This window comes from Pogona vitticeps, chromosome 2 (genome assembly GCF_051106095.1).
Source record: "Pogona vitticeps strain Pit_001003342236 chromosome 2, PviZW2.1, whole genome shotgun sequence".
Taxonomy (NCBI): domain Eukaryota; kingdom Metazoa; phylum Chordata; class Lepidosauria; order Squamata; family Agamidae; genus Pogona; species Pogona vitticeps.
In genome coordinates, this window is record NC_135784.1 from 273,543,858 (window position 1) to 273,566,643 (window position 22,786).

A 22,786-nucleotide genomic window follows, 5' to 3' on the forward strand; every position below is an offset into this window, starting at 1 on the left:
CTTCTGTGAAATAGACAGCAACAATTATCAAATGTAGTTTGATTGCTCTTGCTAACTTTTTTCCACCCTACTCACATCATGATGAACAACCAAGGAGCAGATTTCTTTCTCTTTCAGTGAATGAAATAGATTTAAAAATAGCTATCACATTCGCGATGAATCGGGTTTTGGTTCCTTATCTGAAATGCAGAAATAGTTGAGTTATAGGATAAAATTTTTGGAACTGACTAGGGGACTTACCCCACGCTCTGTGAACATGAGCACCGGCTCTATTTTTCTACTGCTGACTGTTCAGTTTGGTACAAATCCACACCTGCAAAACATGTAGATATAGCACTAGATGAGACTTCTAGATTTCTTACTAGGTGTAAAAAAACCAAATACTACAGATAAGGTATACAGTCTGGTGGGTATTGGTTCACCTGCAGTATGACTGGAAGTGCTAACAAAGTATGATAGAAGTAAGAAAGCACAAAATGTAGTTTGTCCCTTATATAAACACGAGTCTACAAGACTGAAATCCAGAAAAAGCTTTTTAAATACTACAACAGCACTAACAGTTGATCTAAGGACAATTTAGAGAAATTGGGATATTCATCTGCCGGATTAGCAACATGTGAATGGGGCGAATACCAAACCACATGACATCTACGTGTCATACAACATGCATGGAAGATCTTGTCAGAGGAGAGATGATGCAATTGATATAACATGCGCAGATGGATACCTTAATGAATTGGGTATCTGGATGTAAAGCCAAAGATTGAAATTTTAATTCCTCAGTGTGCTGGGAGTTTGAATTAAGCCAAAATGGAGGAACCATGTGTGAAAAACTAAGTACACCTTGTTGCAGTAACGAGTAACTGGAAGAATAAGGCTTTGATGGTTAGATTATTAAATGAGCTTCCATCACATGGCAAAGTGAGCTCCAAATAATCTCATGAAATAATATCTCTTCTCAAGATGTAAATAATGCAATCTAACACAGGAGGCAGGAGTATTACCCTCCCAGGTAAAGCAATATTTGCAAATAACACATGATGCTCACTGACATGCACAAGTCACCTCCTTGCTTTTGTCATGTAATGACTGGAATCTTGTTGCTTAGCATATCAAGAAGCTAGGGTAGAGACCTAGGATAGGTCCATTGAATCAATGGAATTTAGGGAGGAGTTGACTCACCAAATTACCACTGATTCAGTGGGGCTACTCTAGTTGTCACTTATTACACTAAGAAACAGTTTCAGCCCATGTCTCCCAGAGCTCAGGAGAGCAATCCACTCCCAGGGCTTTTCTGAACTGGATCACTTCAGAAATTGCTCAATACAACTCAGGCCTGAAACCAAATATTGATTCAGGGATTGTTCTGCTTTTCACTGCCTATAATTGTAAATGCAGGAATGACTATAATATCATTCCATTTTCCAGAACTTGTTGCAATTTTCAGATGTAGTAATACCTTAGCTGTGCAGTGACATTTCTGCTATGCCCCTTTATATTTTCAATACTGTAGTGTTTGCTATTATAAAGGAACTGCTGATAACTTTCCTTTTTCTACGCTAGGTTGGATGAAATGTGTAAGGGCAATCACGCTTTCTACAAAGAGTGCATACAACAAGCTGGAGATGAATAGGTCCTGCAAGCATGGTGCAAGAGCATTGTGGGTTTAATTTTTTTAAAGGCATGCCTCTCATACAGCAGAGAATAGTCCCTGGTTATGAAACCTGCACAATTTTGGAAGGACACATTTAGCAGTTTTCATGGAAAGGAGTGGGAGTGGGTGAGCGGTTATTTTTTTTTTCTCCTTAAGCTTCTGTGTTTTCTTTTGAAAATATATCTGGAAATGGTGGACATTAAGTGCAATATATCAGACAGATATTGCTGCTAAGGGGTTGAAGTGAATAAGAATAATTTAAAAGCCGTTTGTCTTTAAATACCTTCTGCTCAGATGGCAACAAAGTCACAGTGTAATCATGTGGTGCAGATGAGGGATATAGAATACATCATAGCTCAACAGCTTGGAACATACAGCATTGTTCAAGCCAGCCCACAACGTTACACCTTCCTGTGTCCCACAGATGCCATGAAAATTGTTAGCACTCCTGCCCCTGGGGGAGAACTGGTAAAAGACCAGTGAGCACTGAAATTTTCTTGCAGTGTATTACTTCAGCATTCCCTGATCCCAAGTATAGGTATTAGAGAGCCCTGGTAAGACCAAGTACTATAATTATAAATTACAGCATACATTTTGAAGAACAAGACTTCCCGACACTCCTCACTCCCTGTATGGGGAGGTTTTACAAATTGAAGATGTGGCCTCTTCTATTGAGTAAATGTATCTCCTGTTAGCTGTTCCGCCCTCCACTGCCTTCCTCTTCTCCTAGTACCTATTGTCTTCTCCAGTGGCTTAATTTGAGCATCAGCAAATCCATTTCTGGTTCATTTGGTTTGGGGCCTGGATCAATCAGAAACACTTCACGTGGTGTTAATGCTAATCTGTCCTGCTTAGAACTGTATATCCTTTCAAAGAACTCTCAGATTTCCTTGACTCCAGTCATCATCCAAGGGATTGGCGTCCATGAAGAGAGTGGGCTCAGTGCAGTTCCAGTGCAACGCTTCTGGAAGTGAAGGATTTTCCGGCTGCACTCCCATTGCCCAGGGGATGCCTGAGTCTCCTCACAATGCTTTCCTACCCTTTGGGAGGCTCCTTCTATGTCCCTTACTTGGGTACTGATAGTGAATAATGGCTGTTTTCTGTCAGAGCTGCTGTTTGCCTATTCATCTGTAAAAATCAATACCAACAGATTAGCAAGTCAACTGAAAGTTGATGGAACCCATATGAGTTTCCTGTCTAGATCTGTCACTGTGTATTTCTAAAATACACATTAAAAAGTTTCAAACAACAAGGGAAGAAAGAACGCAAGGGCTAGAGGCTAGCACTATTTATCATTTCTTCCTCTCAGAATATTATTTTATAAATTTAGTGCCAAAGGTAATAACTAATTAAATAAACACAATCCGAATAATGCCTGAAAATCCATTTAGTGGAAACTATAGTAGTTAGTTTTTAAGGTGCCATGACGTTTTTGTGTCTCTTTTTTGTCTGATATCCAAGCATTTGTGTTGTTGACATTTGTTTTCTGCATTTTTAAATACAGAAGAGTGAGCATCATGCAATTGTAATGACTTTATGTTTACTTGGAAGTAAGGCCCTCTGATTTAATTGGACTTGTTCTCCAATAAGTGTGTGCAGGAAACATCTCCATGTTTGGTTAATAAACCACCTGGGCTACAAGATATTCTGTGAATAATCATTCAGGCTATTGCTTCCATGTCACATGTTTGGCACAGTATAGCTCCTTCTGGAGCCAAGTGGATGGAGAGAGATGACCATGAGGGACTTCACAAATATAATGGTTTTTCTCTTATGTAGTGAGTTAACAAATGCTGAGTGTCCATCATAATGACAGCTTGTACTGGGGAGGGGAAATTAGTGTCACGAGCATGAGAAATGGATGTTCAATTACTTGATTTTCACCCTTTTGTCTAACCTTATATTCCCTTCCCTATTTGTTTGGATCTAAGTCTGCCACACTCAAACACCTGCTTCCTGTAACAACCCTTATGGACCACTGAAAATGAAGTACTTCTTGTTTTCATGTGCTGCTCTCTCTCAAATGGGAGGTGATGACCTCCCTGGTTTGGAAAAGAAAAAAGAAAGACTGCAACTTGATAAAATGATTCAATATGTGTTCCTAGAATCTTAAACAGAGTCAAGAAGTCGTTCTCTCATCTTGTGCATATTCTCCTTCTACAGCTGGAAAACATATTCATGAAAGAAAGCAAATCACAATCCGCAAAAATGTACTGTATGACCAGCTTGTTGTATTCATTTAGTGTACAGTATTTTTGTGGGATTCCCCTGTTATTCTCTATGACTAGCCCTCATGTTTTCTTGTCATAACAAAATGCAGCATAATTTGCAGATCAGTACCCAGGTTCTACATCCCCACATGCTAGGAATATGTTGATTGAAATGCATGTTATATGAAATACACTCCAACATTTAATTTGTGTGAGTTTTAAGAACTGTGTGTGTATTGGGGGCCATGACAATGCCATGTATGCACCTTGTATCCTATTTAGAGGTTTTTATTACAGTAGGAGCCCAGATCTGTTCTGTGAGGGATTGGCACCAAGCCCCGCCATGGATAGTGAAAAGTGTGTATTATAGCTAACACAGTCTGTTGGACCCAGGACTCCCCTGTACCTGTAATTTTTATCTCAATGGGGCCTCTGTGAGTAAGAGCCAGGTTGAAATGTTCTCTCTCCTATGCTGAAAACTTAATATGACCATCATCCTCTCTCTTTCTCTCTAACACACAAAATCTCAATGTCTCTGCAGGTTTTCTTCAAAGACTTTTAAGAACCCATTTCCTTGTTTGCCTGGGAGTGTTGAGGAAAGGGCTGGTAGGAAGGGCAGAAGATGGGAAGCTTTTTGAGGGGGCAATTTGGTTTAGGTCGGCAGCCCTCCTCCTGCCTTGCCAGCCAATCCAGCTCTGAGTTTTACAATGACAACGCTGCTCTAGAGGGAAGCTGCCTCAGGCTGCTCGAAGATCAGGCAAAATGGCAGCGGCTTACCTATATAACATAGTGTTTGCTTCCCTCTGGTGACCAGTCTGATGATTACATTTTGAAAATCCATATTTGTAGGTATTTTCATTTAATAATTGTGGTATTTTCAGACCATGGATAACTGAATCAGCGGATATTGATCTAGCAGATATGGGGGTCCTATTGTATTATTCTTTTCACTTATATGCCACTCCATAGTGTTAGAGCACTCTGTGGGCAGTTTACAACATAATTATGCAAGGAACACTTTGCCCCCCCCAGCAAGTTGGGTGCTCATTTTAAGAACATCAGAAGGGTGGAAAGCTGAGTCAGCCATAAGCTAGGTATCTGAACCCATCAGGATCAAACACAGGCAGAGGCTTGACTGCAGTACTTCAGTTTAACCACTGCACCACAGGGCTAACTCACATCACAGGAGTCTGATACACATTGCAGAGGAAGAAGCTGTATTTGCCATAGTAGGGTCCCCATCTAGTTTAAGGGCCTTGCCCCCCTCCCCACTTGTGAAAACAATGTTTTAAAGCTGTATTTATGCTGCCGCATGCTATAATGCATATAATATTCTATGGATAGTGATTGTCAAATTATGCTATGCACCATTCTGGGTGTCTGAACAGAAGAATGACATATAAATGAATGAATAATTTAAAATTGGCCCTAGGCATGATGCGTTTTGCATGCATTGCGGAGCCATTCATTGCTGAGAATCAACAGCTTTTGTACAGACAAGTCCAGCAATGCCACCACCAGCCTTTCTTCAATTTCAAGAAGGAAATAGAGAAATACAAACAGCAGTCCCTCAGCATCCATAATTCATGCACTTTGGAAGTCTTGTTAAACTTAATGAGGCTGTCCCATGATAAGCAAGCTAAGGACTATAGGTACCACTTAATCTCATAAGTATTCATTCATTATTTCTTTAATTAGGTGTGAATCACAGGACATACGCTTTACAGTAAAGCAGGGGAATGTTTGGTTCTCCAACAGATTCCTGTAATTCTATTTCTTTACATGTCCATCCCTTCTTTTCTCCCATAAACCCAGGCCTGCATCCACAGTTCTGCATCACCCCGCATCCTCTCAACAACCATAAGAAAATGTAAGTAGCCCAAGATCCCCCAGTGTTTTCATGGGTCACTGTGGACAAAGACCTGGGTGTCCTAAGTCCCTTAAACACTAAACCACGTGGTTGCTTATGGAAGTTGTGATCCAGTGACATCTCGGGAGGGGGGGGCAACACATTGTCCCCGTACCTGGATTTTATTCACTTCTCCAAATGTTAGGAGCCCTTCAGTTTACATAACAGTGATTTCTGGATGGAAACCACTGAATTTATACATCACTCTTAAGATGATTTTTACATAAGCACAAAAGATGTGGCTATGAATACAACTGTCTGATTTATTGAAGTTACTACTCTTATGTACAAGATTTGTTATCTTGCAATCATTAATACACAATTCTAATGGCCTTGTTGACTTTAATTTCTGCTAGAATGAAGCAAAAATCTCCTTTAAAACATTTCTCAGCATTTGTGCCTGAGGTGACAGGATGGGTGGTGGAGTTTATTGCCAGTAGCTCCAAATAACTGAAGTTTCTCTTACAAAATTTATGTCTTCAGAAATTGCCTTTCACAACTGTGGCACATGTGAGAACATACTCAAGGAACTGCAATAAAGGAAAACCCAAATGGATGCTTTCTCTTCCCATATGCGCTATTTAAACATTACTGCTCCTGTGATTTACTGCATGTTTAATGGCAGGTTTACTGCAACACATTATTTCCCCAGGTTCCTCTGTATCTGAATGTTTTGCATTATCCATAGGTGAGCTGGAGGCTGCCCTGAACTTTACAAAGCAAAAACATTCAAGAGTTGATACATGCACTTGAGACACAGAACCAATTTTGCAGAAGCTTGAAGGGGAGGCAGCTCTTCCTCATTTCCTGGTATTAGGGAATCATCCTGGGGATAGGCTTCAGAGGTAGTCCACCCTCAATAGCACATTCTCCACTTCTTAGGAAGCTTAGAGAGAGAGTTTTAGAAGCTTATAGAGGGAGTGCAACCTTCCGGTTATAAAATAAAGAAATTATGTACCAAGAGTCTGCTAACAGGTTGTCCGAGAGTATCGGCAACATAGCGGCTCAAGCTTTCCATCTATGCTTTCCCATTACTTTTCTAGAAGACAATTGGGCAGTGCTCTTCCCATGTCTGTGAATACGTACATGCAGATTCATAAGTACAAACAATTGTTTAGAACAGGGGTTCCCAACCTTGGATAGCCCTAGGTGTTCTTGGACTGCAATTGCCAGAAGCCTTCACCACCAGCTGTGGTTGGGAGCCACTGACTTCGGAGGTAGAATCATGCCCATCCCAATCCTGCTGGCTGGCTGTTGCACTGCTACTCTTTCTTCTAACTCCCGCAACTGCACCTTCCCATCCTTCCTCTTCTGACTGTAGGTTTCCTTCTCCAAACCTCAAAGAAGTAAAGGGGAACACACCAAGTATCACATGCGCTGCTCTTCATAAGGATCCTTTGTGATCGTATGTGTATTATGTGCTGTTGAATCAGTTCTGACTAGATTTACAAGATTTGTGAGATATTTAAGGAATGGATTTTCCAGTGCCATCCACCCACATCCAGTAAACAACCATGGCTGAGCAAAGATTTGAATCCATATCTCCTAGGTCCCAGTCTGACACTCCATCCATGATACACTGGGTCTCAGAGAGGAGGCATTAGCAGGCTAGGGGAACCCCAAGTTTTGAAGTACACAAAAGCCCTGCTGCCACCACACTTGGTGGCCATAGACACTCAATGTGAGGAGTACAAAAAACCAGAGAGGAATGGAAGGAAATACCCTGATAGGAACAAGTGCGGGAACTACCTACTCTTAAGATTTCTTCATATTCTGTTATTCCAGATTATATCTATGCATGCATTTCTCCCTTGTGAGACTCAAGGCAGCTTACAACATAAGTTTAAAAAAACAGTTTCACTAAAAGCAAGCAAAGCACAATATTAAAACAGCACTGAATAAATTTTATCAGATTAAAACAAATACTCAACACAATGTACAATTATTTAACAAAACAACACCCATGATTAAAAGGACCTGGTCGGTGGCCTAAGGCTGTACTAAATAAAAATGCTTTCACTTGCCAGAAAAATATCAATAAGGAGGGGGCCAGACAAACCTCCCTCAGAAGAGAGAAGCATAGCCTTAGCAGCAGCCAAGAGTGGCTTCTGTTACACCCTTGCCAAACATGCCTGTAAGGGGTGTGAGACAGAGACAAAGGCCAAAATGGGACAGCTTTATGTGGTAGAAAGTAGTCCTTTAGGTACCCTACTCATTCTAACCATTCCACCAATCTTCCAATGTGTGTGTTGTATCTGTTCTCACTTAACACCAAGTATTCCAACTCCACCCTTAGCTCCTTCATCTCAACTTGTCATCACAGTAATACCAATGCATTGTGTCGCCTTTTTGTCTTCACTGTGTGTATTTCTCTTTTAGCTTCTTAAATCAACCGTCACATCTTTCCGTATACACTGTCAAGTTATACATGCCATATCAGGATGAGGCAAGAAAACCATGAGTTAGCACAGGCAAAAACTTTTTTATATTGTGTCTCCCGTTTAGACTAGGACTATACCAAACAATTTCTACAGTTTGTGTCATTTGCAAGGGTTGTTCATTAAACAAATAAATAACAGAAGCAAACATGTAGAACGAGATTGGCAGTTTAAGCTCCTCCGGATTGTTTGGCTAAAAAGCCCACCATCCCTCACCTTTTGCTGGCTCTATTGATGGGAGCTGCAATCCAGCAACATCTGGATGTTGCTTATCTCTGATCTAGAAATACTTCCACAACGATGTGTTTTGAAACTTTGTCTCTATTTAGGCTGTTGTGCTTTTTTTATGCATTTGTCATGTTTCAAAATAATCATTTAGAAACGCTGAAAGAATCTATTAGTCATCATAAGCTTTCATCACATTCAGAGGATTAGCCAGGAGACACAAAAGGCTTCTTGTTTAATTCCGTCAGCCTGTCACATGCAGAACTTCAAATAAAACAGACCTCCAGGTGATCTTAGGCTTTGGGTTCCTCCTGCTGTTGTTTCTAAAAATCCCTTTAAGAAATATGCACATGAAGGATTAGGTATGGCAGCTGTCCAGAGAATGCCCTTCAGAGGAAAGCAGTGGTTGTATAAGGCAGGAGCAAGGATGGAGCGGGGGAACTGTGTCTATTAACTATGAAGCAACCAAAGTCTTCCCCTGACTTTTCTCACCATTAGGTTCTCCATGGAATTTCAAGAATGTTAACATAGTGCCTAGGAAGCTGTCTCACACTGAGCTAGACGTTTGGTCAACCCAGCTCAATTTTGTTTATACACTGACTAGCAAGGTGATAAGGGCACAATTCTGCTCTCAACTGTCCAGTTCTCTCTCTCTCTTTCAGATCTGAAAATTTGTAAGCACAGTCCTTTTCTAAGAATTTCTCTGTCCTCTGGACTAAAACAAATAGTGTACAGGAGATACCCATGTGCCAAGTGCCTCTCTCCTTCATCTCTTCCTATTGGGCCACAGAAAGCAACAAAATATCTTAGGCTGACCCTGTGTCTCTTTCTGATTGGCTCTTGCTCATCTGGTGGAATGTATTATGGAACAATCATGTTTGGTGTGGCCATGTCAGGGCTACATGGGTGTTCTCTTTAATACCCATATAAATAATAAAGGTAAGTGTAGCGAAATGGCAACAGGTGACGTCATTCCTGCCTGTCCAGCTCTGTGCCATTGTTTTATTTTTGGGAGGAGACAAGGATAGGGCAGGAGGGATGGAGTTAGATAGTCAGAGAGACAGTTGGAGATGTGGAAAGGCAGTTAGGGTTGAGAAGAGAGAGGGAGAGGGTTAGTGAATGGAGTTGAGAGTGTTAGGAGAGGGAATTGAGAAGGTTAAACAACATTAAACAACCTGGAATGAAGTTATAAGTACTACAAGAGAGATAGTGATCAAAAGTATATAGTAGCTTGGAATAAAAGTGATTGCATACATTAGCCAAGCCATGTTAATACCTGAAACAGTTCATACGTGATTTACCTTTATGATTTACTTGACAATAAAAGAATCTTTGTTGATTAAACATCTGATTCCTAAGTTTAATAAACCTTAGTGTTGGCAGCACACGTGTATAACATAATTGGTATTAGGAGAATACCTGGTGGCAGCTAGAAGAGAGATGGGTGTGAGCCTTGTGAGGACCAAAATAAACAGGGACAGCAAGGACGATCACCACAGTAAGTTGTAAACTCTTGAATGTGTGGAGGAAAGTGTCCATGTGCTAGCATCACTTCATATTATCCAGTTTTGGTCTCCTATTGTTTATATGTCTGTCATCCACTCATACTTTTATGGATAGGGTCCAGAGTTTTGCAAAGAAGAACTCCTCATAATATGAATATTCCTTCACACAGAAGGAAGAAGAGACCATTTTGCTTCACACACTACTTAAAAAACTACTTTGAAATATTGGAAGACTGTCGGCACTCCTGTGCAGGGAGGCTTTTGACTCTATGAGGGTGGGATTGGCAAGCATAATAACTCCACAACAGTGCAGTTATGCGGCAGAGCAAATCAACATTCTACATGGCGATTCTAAAAATGGGGGCAGCCCAAACAAATATATATATAAAAATTTGAAACTAGACTTTGAATCAGCACCAGGTTTGGCACAGGTGTAGAAGTCAGTCTGCCATTCACACCCATTGGAAAACAACCCTGACAATTGTTTTGTGTTTGGGTGAGAAGTGGCTAATTGCTTAAAAAAAAAGGAGTCAGCTTCTGGGATTTTTCTTTGCTTGATATCATTTTATGAATGGCAGTCATGCTCAGTCATGCACCTATTACTTTGCTGCAATTTTGGACCATTTCCTGGCCTTTTGAATTGTGGACACAAAAGCACAATACCCACATTCATAAACCAGAGTATTTTTTGAAGAATTGAATTATTTCTCTGTTTTCCACGTGTGGGAGCATCCCATTCATAAAGAGGAATCCTCTGTCAGATGTGACTCATTTCCACAAATGGAAGAAGCCCATCTGCTCATGGAACAGTAGATCTGGATCCAACCCAGAGTATTTATGATAAGAAAGACAACTATGATCACTGCAGAGCTGCATGCAAAGTGAAGCCAGGACTTTGCAAATGTTTCATTTAAGCCAAAGTAGAAGGGTTGATAGATGAGCCATGCTTGAAACCTTGAATGATTAAGAGTTGACAGAGTTTTTAATACTTAAATAAAGAATTGAGGAAATTACCGTATTCAAATACCCGGAGGAGAGGGAGGGGAAGAATTTTAAGCCTTTTATTTGTCTTCCTCAGGGACTAAAGCAATGGAGCCCTCTTTCTGCTGCCATTGTTTTATTTTGGGAAGACCAAACAGGCTTTTCCCCCTTTCTTGATTAAAGGGGTTAATGGTGATGCTTTGTGAGAATTCTTGAGATGAAGAGAGTCATGTACCACTTGAATGAAAGACTGTTAAAGCAATGTGCTGATTACTAAGTTTATTTTAAGTACAGCAGCCCTATGATAGGACAGAGAACATCCATGAAGCCTAAAAGTCTTGAGCACTAATTTAGCTTTGAAGGTGCCAGACTACTTTTAACTGCTGTAAAGTAAAGCTTGCTTCCTGGGCTGCATTTGAATGACTGTATTACCCTATATAATCCTGTTTAGGTTTTAAGATTCCCACAGGCATGTTTAGTGAGGTTACAAAACAAGACCTTCATGGTGGGTGCAGGGTTGTGGAACTCTCTTCTGAGGTTAGGTTGCCCCCCCCTTCCTGTTGTCCCGTTGTCCTTCCATCAGTGGGCAAAGACACATTTGTTCTGGTAGACTCTTAAACTGACCGGCTTTTGGAAGAGACAGGAGTTTAAATTGGTGGGTGGTGTCCTCTTCTTTTAAAATCGAATGTGCATTTGAAGATCCCTTTAATACCTCTTTTTTAACATTGTGATAAATTTCACAATATTTTTAGTAGTATAGATAGATCTTTTGAATTTATACAAAAGTTACCTTGCATCCCAGACTTGGGAGAAAGGTGGAATATATAAATACATTTGGAACAATTAAGAATAAATTTATGCTTATGAAGTACAATAGTATTTTGCTCTGCATAAGTTAGAAAGGTACCACCATTTATTTATCTTTCAACACACATGCTATCAGGTGTCTAGCAGTCTCCCTTATTATCTTTTGCATATATTTTGAACAGAAAGCACATTCTTCCTGACATCATTCTCATGTATTTTGCCCAAACTGATGTAATGCTGCGTTGCTTCTGTAATGAATATTCATCAGGCCTTTTCCTGTGTTTGCTGATGAAAATTAATTTTTGCAAACAGGTGCAAAAATTGTTTCATGAATACCTTTGGTTAGTCCTTTTTGCTTCTACAAATATTTGCTGAGCTTTTCAGATACTTTCTAGGTTAATTCCTGGAATGAAATGTGAATGCTTAAGCTTGTAGTTGAGAGAAAGTGATTCAGCTTATAGCTGGACTGTGACATTGCTTTTCAGGAACTCTAATATATAAACCAAGTACAAACTTGCCCACAAAGCAGGAATTGTTAGGCTCTGTTCCTCAATAGAAAGCTCTTTTCCCCATCCTCTAATGCTTAACACATGTAATTCACACTCATTTCCAGGACTTGGAAATGTTACTTCTTTAGAATAAAACTCCCTAGATTCTCAAGCTCTGTAGGTTTTTGCCACACTTATTAACACCACCAGTATTCCAGTTCCAGCCAAAAGTATTCCCTGCACGTAGACCTAGGACTACAATTTGGAATGTTACATTTTGAAAAAGAATTCAATGTGTTACTCATTTCTCAGTAGTCAGGCTTCTATTATTATGATTAATGTTCAGGTCATGCAACTAATTTGTTGTATTGCCCGTCCGACCTCACCAACTAGTTAGAAAAACACTGTACAGGGAAATCTTCTAGTGGCCAATTCTGATAATGCACCTTAAGATAAAAAAGAATAATTCCCTTGCCATTTAGACCAAATGGGACAAAAGTGAGGAAAATCCGCTCAAAATGCCTCAAACATCTGTTTAAAATTAACTTATAAATGAAACTAGGCAATACTCTAAATAGCATCCGTCTTCCCTGTTCAAGTAATATTGTAATTAATAAACACACTACCCATTACCCAGCTACAGGTAACTACATTCCTTATAATTTATTACTTCTTAAGCAGTAAGCAAAATATCAAATAACTTGTCCATGAGTATAGTAGTGATCCGAGCAAAGGCATTGTGACAATGATTCTGACAGAGATTCAAAATGGGAGTAAAGTAAATCTTACTCTGACATTTGCTAGTGTGCTTGTTATTTTGGTACTTGTCCGGTTATATGTAACTTGTCTTATGGCCAGTATTGTCTATAAATCTGCCTTATCAGAAAGTTCCCAATAGTTCCATTAAACACAAAACAGTCCTATGAGGCAAATCATAAGGTATGCTGGCCTGAAGGGGGATGTAATAAAATGGGAGGAGAAAGAGAGAAGAGCAGAAAAACTGTCTTCTTGAAGAGAGACAGAATACAGCTGTTGCATAAGCATCTGACTTGTAAAGAAAGAAAAATGTCAGAATGTTATAGTAGGTCTGTGGTAAATAACACATCATTTGGCTTAATCCGGAAGGCAAGGAGGTGAGTGAAGCATTGTTGCTTTTACAGATTCCATACAGGACCTTTGGTCTAGATGGGCGGGATAGAAATATAATAAATAAATAAATAAATAAATAAATAAATAAATAAATAAATAAATAAATAAATAAATAAATAAATAAATAAATAATATTCAGATAAGGGTTTCAGAAACAGAAGGCCCTTCAGAGGTCTGTGCTGACAATGTTAATTTTAGCCACACTTCTATTCCTTTCTCCTCAAAGAAGTTCAGGTTAACTGTTCTTTTCTTTGTTTTCCTAGAATTTTTTTTGGGGGGTGGGGGAATTCAGCCTTATAGTTATGTGTGGTTCCCTGATAGCACTGTTTGGGGAAAAGACCTAATCTGCTTGTGTTTCTACTTAAAATGACCAACCCTTCTCCTTTAAGAGCTGGTCCACATCTTTCTGGCACAGGGCTAGGGCGTGCAGTTTGGGGGTATGATTCATTGAGATGCAAAATAGTTATTTGTTCTGCCAACTCTACCGAGATTTAGATTGTACAGAAGACAACAATCTTTTAAAGCATCACCCGAATCACACCAAAGTTCACAGTGTGGATGAACCCCGAGAGTCCAATGTTCTGAAACTTGGTACCTCTAGCTTGTGCTTCGCTTAAGACAAGGGCAGGCAGAAAACCTTAACAAATTTTGTTCCATCTATGAGGAAAATTGTTAGTGATAAATTATTAGCAAAAACGATTGCAACAATGTCCCTATACGTCTTTTTACTGTATATTCTCTCTAATTGGCAGATACATAACTCTGCTCATAGTCCCCCCCCACACACACACATGCTGAAGCAGTATTATCTTCATGTTACAGTAGTCTTATCATTTGTTTTACAGGGGTGCCATAGGAAAGAAAAAGAGATATAAAGAGAAAGATCAATTATGGCCTGAGGTTAAAAAAAAAAGTGTTCACATAACGCAAACTGTCAGTCAGGAAGACAGACGTGAGGTTGCTAGGATACCCTTTGAAATTACAAGTGTTCATTAGTAAATGTGCAAGCATATCTCATATATATTAGGTTTTAAAATGGAAGAAGTTATAATAGCAACACAAAAGAGAAGAAGTTCCATCATTTTTAAGTGGCCAAAATGTAAATCAGAAACATGACTTTCTTTGCTACTAAGTAAATTAAGACCACAGGCATAGAATCAATACACAGCCAAAGATTAACATTGTGTTGAATCCTCTGTGTCTCTGAAAAGGAGCCAGAAGCCTTTGTTCTCAGTAGTTTTTCAAACAGGTCAAAAAAAAAAAAAAAAAAAAAGACATCAAGGAGGAACAAGTGACATAATTCATCTATATTTCCTTGACACTACTTCAAAGACCACTCAGTAGGCTAGTAAAGAATAAAACTGGTCATGAAGCAAACCTTTTATAAAAAAGCCAATTGATTTAGAAAATTAATATTAATACAGGGCCAATTCCCATTGAAGGGGAGTTTAATAAAGGAGAAGGAGTATTCAGCTAATAAACAGCAAAACGGGAAATTTTAAAAGCAGTTCTTGATCCAGTTTGATTTGCACAACTTGAAATGCTGTGAAAGGAACCAGATTTTATTGTGTAAAATGCATAGTTTCCCCACTCATTGTCCACAAGAGCCGTGAACAGTGGAAAAACATTAAAAAGGAGGAAGGCAGGATTAGAATAACCAAAGCTGGTTAAGGTGTAAAACAGATGAACCATCCTTCAAGCTTCCAGAAGCTTCGGAGTAAAAAGACGACCAGCTGATGTCACTTACAACCTAAGTATCACAAGAATGACGGATTGCTTAATTATATATGAAACACTAGATAGTCCCAAATGACTAAGGGTCATAACCATTCCAGCCTCCTGTGAACAGAACAATTCCTTCAGTTTGAAGAGTTCTTTGGTGTAAGTGAAGACCGCTGTTAATGCCAGAGGACGGAAAACAGTTTTGGCCAGTTTCCTTTAATGACCCCCAGTGTGGCCACACACTCTCTTTAAGGAGGACAGTCATTATTTGAAGGCCTGTCATACTGCTTTGTCAGTGTCCTCCATTTTAATAGCTGTCCAGTCCTAATTAGGTTTAAAGATAAAATGCCACAAGGAGGGACATCAAGGACCTTGAAGTTGTCCATCCATGTAGACAGCTGGGCAGCAGACAAATACATGGCCTGATCACTGTCTTCTCCACTCCCTTCTTTCTTTATTGTATGCTCATAGACTCGATTCTTCACTCAGGTAAGATGTATTGCAATTCTCTGTCAATTATATTTTTAAAAAATCTAATGTTGCATCCAGTCATATAAATTAGCATATGCAATTTTATACAAATCAGTAGGGTCTTTTGCCTTTATTTTTTGCATCCTCTTATAATTGCAGAATTGTTGATCTGAAAACAACCCTAGAATCATTGACTCTAACACTTTGCTAGAGAAGAATGTCCAAAGCTAAAAGAGCCCTGACTGATGGCCATCCAATCTTTATTTTAAGAACCTCCAGTGTAGGAGAGTGCACCACCACTGTACCACCATCTCAGAACTGTCGAGTTGAAAAACAAAATACTGTGGTACCTTAAAGAGTTGGAAGGGTCCCTATGGATCATAGGGTCCAGCCTCTGTCAGGGAGGCACAGTGGGAATCAAACTCGCAACCAGATACCTAAACCATTGACTTATTCAGTAGTTCCCTCTTTAGAGGCAGTTCATTCTGTTGAAAAGTATCTTCTAATATTTAACAAAAGCACTTTCTTGCAATTTGAATATATCCACTATTTTCTAGAGCAGCAGAAAACATGCTCACTCTATCTTCCACGTGTCCCGAGCCAAATATTTGATGATATCTAACATATTACCTTTCAGATTTCCCCCCCCACACCAAACAAAACATACCCAGGTCCCAGAACCATTCTTAAAATTTAAGGGCTTGATTTCCAAACCATTTACTGTCTTGATTGTGCTCTTCTGCATAGGTTCTGGAGGTCCCAGAAACACCTTACTATCCTAGTAGTCTACCTCCATTAATCAGTATGGAGCAATGTTTTGGAAGGCAGAGGGAGGAAAGGGAAATTAATTTTTTTTAAAATATCTTCTTTCCATTAGCAGAGGCAAATTTTCCACAATCAGATGGACACAAATGGCCATCTTATACAGGTGAAATTTGAACCAGGGAAGTGCAGTTCTCAGGATTACTGGAAAAAAAGTGTGAGATTACTGAAAAAAAAGTGTGAAGTCCTTGAACTATACTACATAAATGCTATGGTCTGCAACTGCATATCTTGATAGTCCCACTTATGTTAAGAGTGTGTTGTCACTTTGTCTATTGTCTCTGTCCTCAACTATGACTTCTACCATCATGGGGCTATTACAAATATAAATTACATAGTACTTGCATTCCTTGTATCTAAAAAACTGTATATTAAGCCACAAAAACTTATACTGAAAGATATCTGCTAGTCTTTACAATGCCACAATATACAAATATAAAGAACATAGTATTTGCATTCCTTGTATCTAAAGAACTTTATATTGAGCCACAAAAACTCATACTGAAAGATATCTGCTAGTCTTTACAATGTCACAATATTTTCTCTATTTTTCCCCCTCTTTAATTTTGCTAATGTACTGAGACAGAGTAACACAACTACTTCTTTGGAAGTACAAATGCTAAATAGTCTTTACTGTTTGATGCCTGGTTTTCAGTTGTTCCCCTAGAATTTAGAAGCACAAATGAAAATTCTCAATGCACCAGGCAATTTATTTTCATCTTGTCAGACTGTAGGCTGCTATCTAGTATCTTCAGCTGACAGTGGAATTTTTCTGAATGAGATGCTTGTGAATCCAGATCACTTATGCTTTTTGTTTGTTTCCTTTTATTTTTGGCTCTGTTTTTTCTCCTAGCAGGCATCCAAATGCATAACAAACAAATCCAGCTGTCTGAATAGCATTTGCATAAATTAAGTGGATGAAGTATACCATGCTCATTTTTCATCTAGCTAGTATGTATGTTACAGCCAGGACTGAACAACTCCCTCAGTTTTCAGAGATCCCTTAGAAAAGTTTCCAGAGGCACATGCTTACCTATGTCTGGGAGACATTTTTTAAAAAATGTCTGACAATATATTCACTGATTCTGCCTTCTTGCTCCGTATAACAATGAACTTCATGTTAAAGTGACCCCATGATCTAGATCTACTTCATTATAGATAATTACTGATTGAGCTTCTAAAGCAAAACTCATCACAATCATTATCATCACCGCCATCACCATCACACTCAAATGTAACAGTGGCAGCAATCCAATAATTATTGCAAAATTGGCGGAAGTCAGTGGAAGCTCTGCTTGTTTGAAAGATAAACGGTAACAGATAGCCTAGAGTTATTTCAGTGTGCCTGAATTTTCCATGTTGTTACAGTGAAAAAGAAAGTATGGTAAGAGCTGAAATACATGTGTGGAGATTCCTATCACCGGTTTTAGTCCTTTATTTATTTATTTTATTTATTTATTTATTTATTTTATTTCTATCCCGCCTATCTGATCATATTAGACCACTCTAGGCGGCTTACAGTAAAAACAACAATGTAACTTTAAGACTTTACAGCAGAAACGTAAATTAAAAAAAAAATAAAGAACAGAATAAGAAAAAGATCGTCAAGGGTTTTCTGTTGGGAAGGCCCGCCTATACATCAATGTTTTTAGTTGTTTCTTAAAAATGCCCAGCGAGGGAGCCGCGCGAATCTCAGGGGGCAAGTTGTTCCAAAGGCGAGGAGCCACCGCCGAGAAGGCCCGGTTTCTGGTCTTTTCCTTTCGGGCCTCTCTCGGCGTTAGGCTCCTCAGCCTTATCTCCTGGCTCGCGCGAGTGACACGGGTAGATCTTGGTGGGAGAAGGCGTTCCGCCAAGTATCGAGGTCCTAAACCGTTTTATGGATGTGTTTTTAAAATTTAATTTAAAAAACAAATACAAAGAAACAACACATCTAAAGTTTTTAAACATAAATTTAAACATCTAATAAAGAAAAAAAAACAAAGGCAAATCCACAACCAAAAGAAAACCCACCACCAGTGTTTGGGAGAGGGAAACCCCTATATAATGTACCCTTGGGAAGCCCCCTTCCCCTTCCATAACTGTACAGACTCTTGAGGTGAGTTTTTTCCCTTCTCTTTTATTCTTACAAAAATTCCCCCCATATGTTTACAACGTGGTCGTCTAGTCGTTTAGTCGTGTCCGACTCTTTGTGACCCCATGGACCAGAGCACGCCAGGCCCTCCTATCTTCCACTGCCTCCCGGAGTTCTGTCAATTTCATGTTGGTTGCTTCGATGACACTGTCCAACCATCTCATCCTCTGTCGACCCCTTCTCCTTTTGCCGTCACACTTTCCTAACATCAAGGTCTTTTCCAACGAGTCTTCTCTTCTCATGAGATGGCCAAAGTACTGGAGCCTCAGCTTCAGGATCTGTCCTTCCAGTGAGCACTCAGGGTTGATTTCCTTTAGAATTGATAGGTTTGTTCTTCTTGCAGTCCAGGGGACTCTCAAGAGCCTCCTCCAGCACCACAATTCAAAGGCATCAATTCTTCGGCGGTCTGCTTTCTTTATGGCCCAGCTATCACATCCATACATCACAACAGGAAAAACCATAGCTTTGACTATTCGGACTTTTGTTGGCAAGGTGATGTCTCTGCTTTTTAAGATGCTGTCAAGGTTTGTCATCGCTTTCCTCCCCAGAAGCAGGCGTCTTTTAATTTCGTGGCTGCTGTCTCCATCTGCAGTGATCATGGATCCCAAGAAAGTAAAATCTGTCACTGCTTCCATATCTTCCCCTTCTATTTGCCAGGAGGTGATGGGACCAGTGGCCATGATCTTAGTTTTTTTGATGTTGAGTTTTAGGCCGTTTTTTGCACTCTCCTCTTTCACCCTCATTACAAGGTTCTTTAATTCCTCCTCACTTTCTGCCATCAGAGTGGTATCATCTGCATATCTGAGATTGTTGATATTTCTTCCGGCAATCTTAATTCCGGTTTGGGATTCCTCCAGTCCAGCCTTCCGCATGATGTATTCTGCATATAAGTTAAATAAGCCGGGGGCCAATATACAGCCTTGTCGTACTCCTTTCCCAATTTTGAACCAATCAGTTGTTCCATATCCAGTTCGAACTCTTGCTTCCTGTACCACATATAGGTTTCTCAGGAGATAGACAAGGTGGTCAGGCACTCCCATTTCTTTAAGGACTTGCCATAGTTTGCTGTGGTCCACACAGTCAAAGGCTTTTGCATAGTCAATGAAGCAGAAGTAGATATTTTTCTGGAACTCTCTGGCTTTCTCCATAATCCAGCGCATGTTAGCAATTTGGTCTCGAGTTCCTCTGCCCCTTCAGAATCCAGCTTGTACTTCTGGGAGTTCTCGGTCCACATACTGCTGAAGCCTACCTTGGAGGATTTGGGGCATAACCTTGCTAGCGTGGGAAATGAGTGCAATTGTACGGTAGTTGGAGCATTCTTTGGCACTGCCTTTCTTTGGGATTGGGATATAGACTGATCTTTTCCAATCCTCTGGCCACTGTTGAGTTTTCCAAACTTGCTGGCATATTGAATGTAGCACCTTAACAGCATCATCTTTTAAGATTTTAAATAGTTCAACTGGAATGTCCTCACCTCCACTGGCCTTATTGTTAGCCAGGCTTTCTAAGGCCCACTTGACTTCACTCTCCAGGATGTCTGGCTCAAGGTCAGCAACTACATTGTCTGGGTGTTTACAACACATCTCCATTAATTACTGTCCTCTTAATTCTTATATTACATGTAAGTTTATTGTTAATGGCTATATCCCATACTTCACTATGCGGTTCCGGTTCCTAGCAACAATCACTCTTGCAGCTGCTAGCAAATTGGAAACTAATGATCTAGTTGTCCGATTACCTACCTCCTTTTCAATTATTCATAAAAGCACTATTTTAGAACATACAGATAAATTTAGATTCTTTTATTTAAAAAAAAAACAATTGCCAAAATTCCAGTATATTCTTGCATTCCCACCACATGTGAAAATATGTTTCTGTTTTTTGGTACCCTCTATGGCATATCATCATCATCATCAATAAGCTGGTTATCTCACAAAATCTTTTGAATGTGACTTTAACCTCCTCATGGCCTTTAACAGATTTTTTTTATTGTTAATAAGATGTAATCAGCAAATAAGCTGATCTTTACTCCGTTACTAATACCTATTATTTTATTATCTCTTCTAACAGCACTTGCTAATAGTTCTTCAATGAAAGTAAACAATACAGGGGAAAGGGGGCAACCTTGTCTAGTTCCTTGGCCTAGACATATCTGTTGTTATACCATAATTTACTAGTACTGTACTGCTGAAGTATTCTCTGAATGTAATTGTTCAATTATTCCTTCAAAGCATTCACCAAACCCTAATTCCTTAATTATCATTTTCAGTGTTGGCCATTCTACCAAATCAAATGCCTTGAAAATATCTAAGGAAATTAAAGCTGCACTAACCTTTTTTTTAAAAAAAAAAAGTACTCCATTTATTACATTTAACACTCCTAGTCATTTTTCTTCAAGGTATAATACCTGTTTGATGTGTTTTAATACATTTAGTATTGAAATTATTCATTCTTTTTGCTAATAGTGCTGTGAATATCTTTGCAACCTTGTTTATTAATTTATTCCTCATCAATTTGCACATTATACCTTTATTGCTCCTATAAGATTCTTCCCCTTTTTAAAAGATTGTGTAGATCTAGCCAGCATCCCTTGAATTTCTGTTACTAAACTCAAAATGTGAGTTTAAGACCATCTTCTAGAAGTTGTAATTTATGCACACAGAATGATGAATCCCTGCATGTGCAGATTGACTCATATTTGTAGCAACTGCAAAGATGAGTTTAAATAGTTCAGCTAAGATCTGAAACTTTTTCTCTGTTCATGGATCAACCTTCCATTCACTAAAGGAGAATAGTAATGGAAAGGACCCTGGAAAGAATCCATCCACGTAGAGAGCAAAAATTTGTGATCCAAGAGAAATGTCTTAAGCAGCTTTCCCTTTTCGGCAGCTGCCCCCAGACTATGGAATGCCCTCCTGACTGAGATTCGTCTGGCGCCGACACTGATGACATTTCGGCGCCAGGTCAAAACCTTCCTGTTCCAGAAGGCTTTTAACTGAAATAATATTAGCTGTGGGTCCGATGGCAATTTTATATATATTTTAATTGTATTTTAATTGCTACATAATTTTATTGTATTTTAAATGCTGTAAGCCGCCCAGAGACCTTCGGGTAGTGTGGGCGGCATATAAATTAAATAAATAAATAAATAAATAAATAAAATATTCTCATGATGTTTTGAACTACATATCCCATCATTCCTGACCATGAGCCATGCTGGCTATAGCCAATAGTAGCTATAATCCAAAACATCTACGATAGACATCGTAAATCATCCCATATATTTTGTGCTTCAGAAATAGAAATGTGGTAAACATCCTGAATCAATTTGCTCTGCATTCTAAGGCCAATTCAGTGTCTGTCCTACTTAGAGTTGATCTACTGAAATTAATGGGACTTAAGTGAGTTTGACTGACAAGGCTAATGCATTTCAACAGATTTGCTCTAGGATTAACTTGGGCTCTAGCTCTGAGTGTTACAACAACATTTCTCCTCATCATATGGACAGTATTTGTGTAATACACTGAAGTCCTGCACTTATGCCTGCCCTTCTGTGCAGCTGAGAAAAGCTCATAGGGGAAATAAGGAAGGCTCCCTGCCATTCATATAATGGTCTCTTGAGCAGTAGAACGTAGGAACTGAACCTTTGCCCCTGGTGCGAACTGTGGTTCAAAGCAAATTTTGGAGACCACCGGCAACTGAGTCTCCCTTGTGGCCTCTTTAGCAAGACCTCTTGCTGCAGACCAAGTTCTCTTTTCCTCCACTACCTCCCCTTTCCCTTATCCAAACAACGATTGAGAAAGCACACGAAGTCCTCACCAAAGAACATTAGTTTGCCCCACTTAATCCATTTAATTCTCAATAGCCTTTCTACTGATGACAGCTGGAGGCCTGCTAATGCCCAATGGGCACCCTACCCTAGAAAATAATCACAACGTAGTGAGAATTCTGCATGATTCAGTGAAGCAATTAAGGACATGATTTATCTCTGTGTCTGATATTTGTGGCATGTGCGTGGCTGTGTCTTACTTTCATATATGAAACATATATTGTATTTCAGAGGTTTGTCAAGAAGAACCTGATTCAACATATGGAGTGCCTGCTCCCTCTGTTTTCACAAAGTTACCAAGGAAGCAATTCTGAATTGCACTTCACACCCACCCCTGCAGCTAATTGTACTGGAAGGAAGCATAGTTTGCCACTCTTAAAAGCATCCACTATAGAAAGAGGATCAACTTATTTATACTCAGAATCATGTGCTACTCCCCACAAAT

The 22,786-nt window shown here is 39.4% G+C and overlaps 1 long non-coding RNA gene across 1 annotated transcript in view; it reads left to right on the forward strand.

The window, feature by feature from the left end:
- The window catches only part of LOC144587055 (uncharacterized), a 663,623-nt gene that overhangs the window by 172,018 nt on the left and 468,819 nt on the right, over window positions 1–22,786 (forward strand). The gene's annotated exons all lie outside the window — the stretch shown is intronic.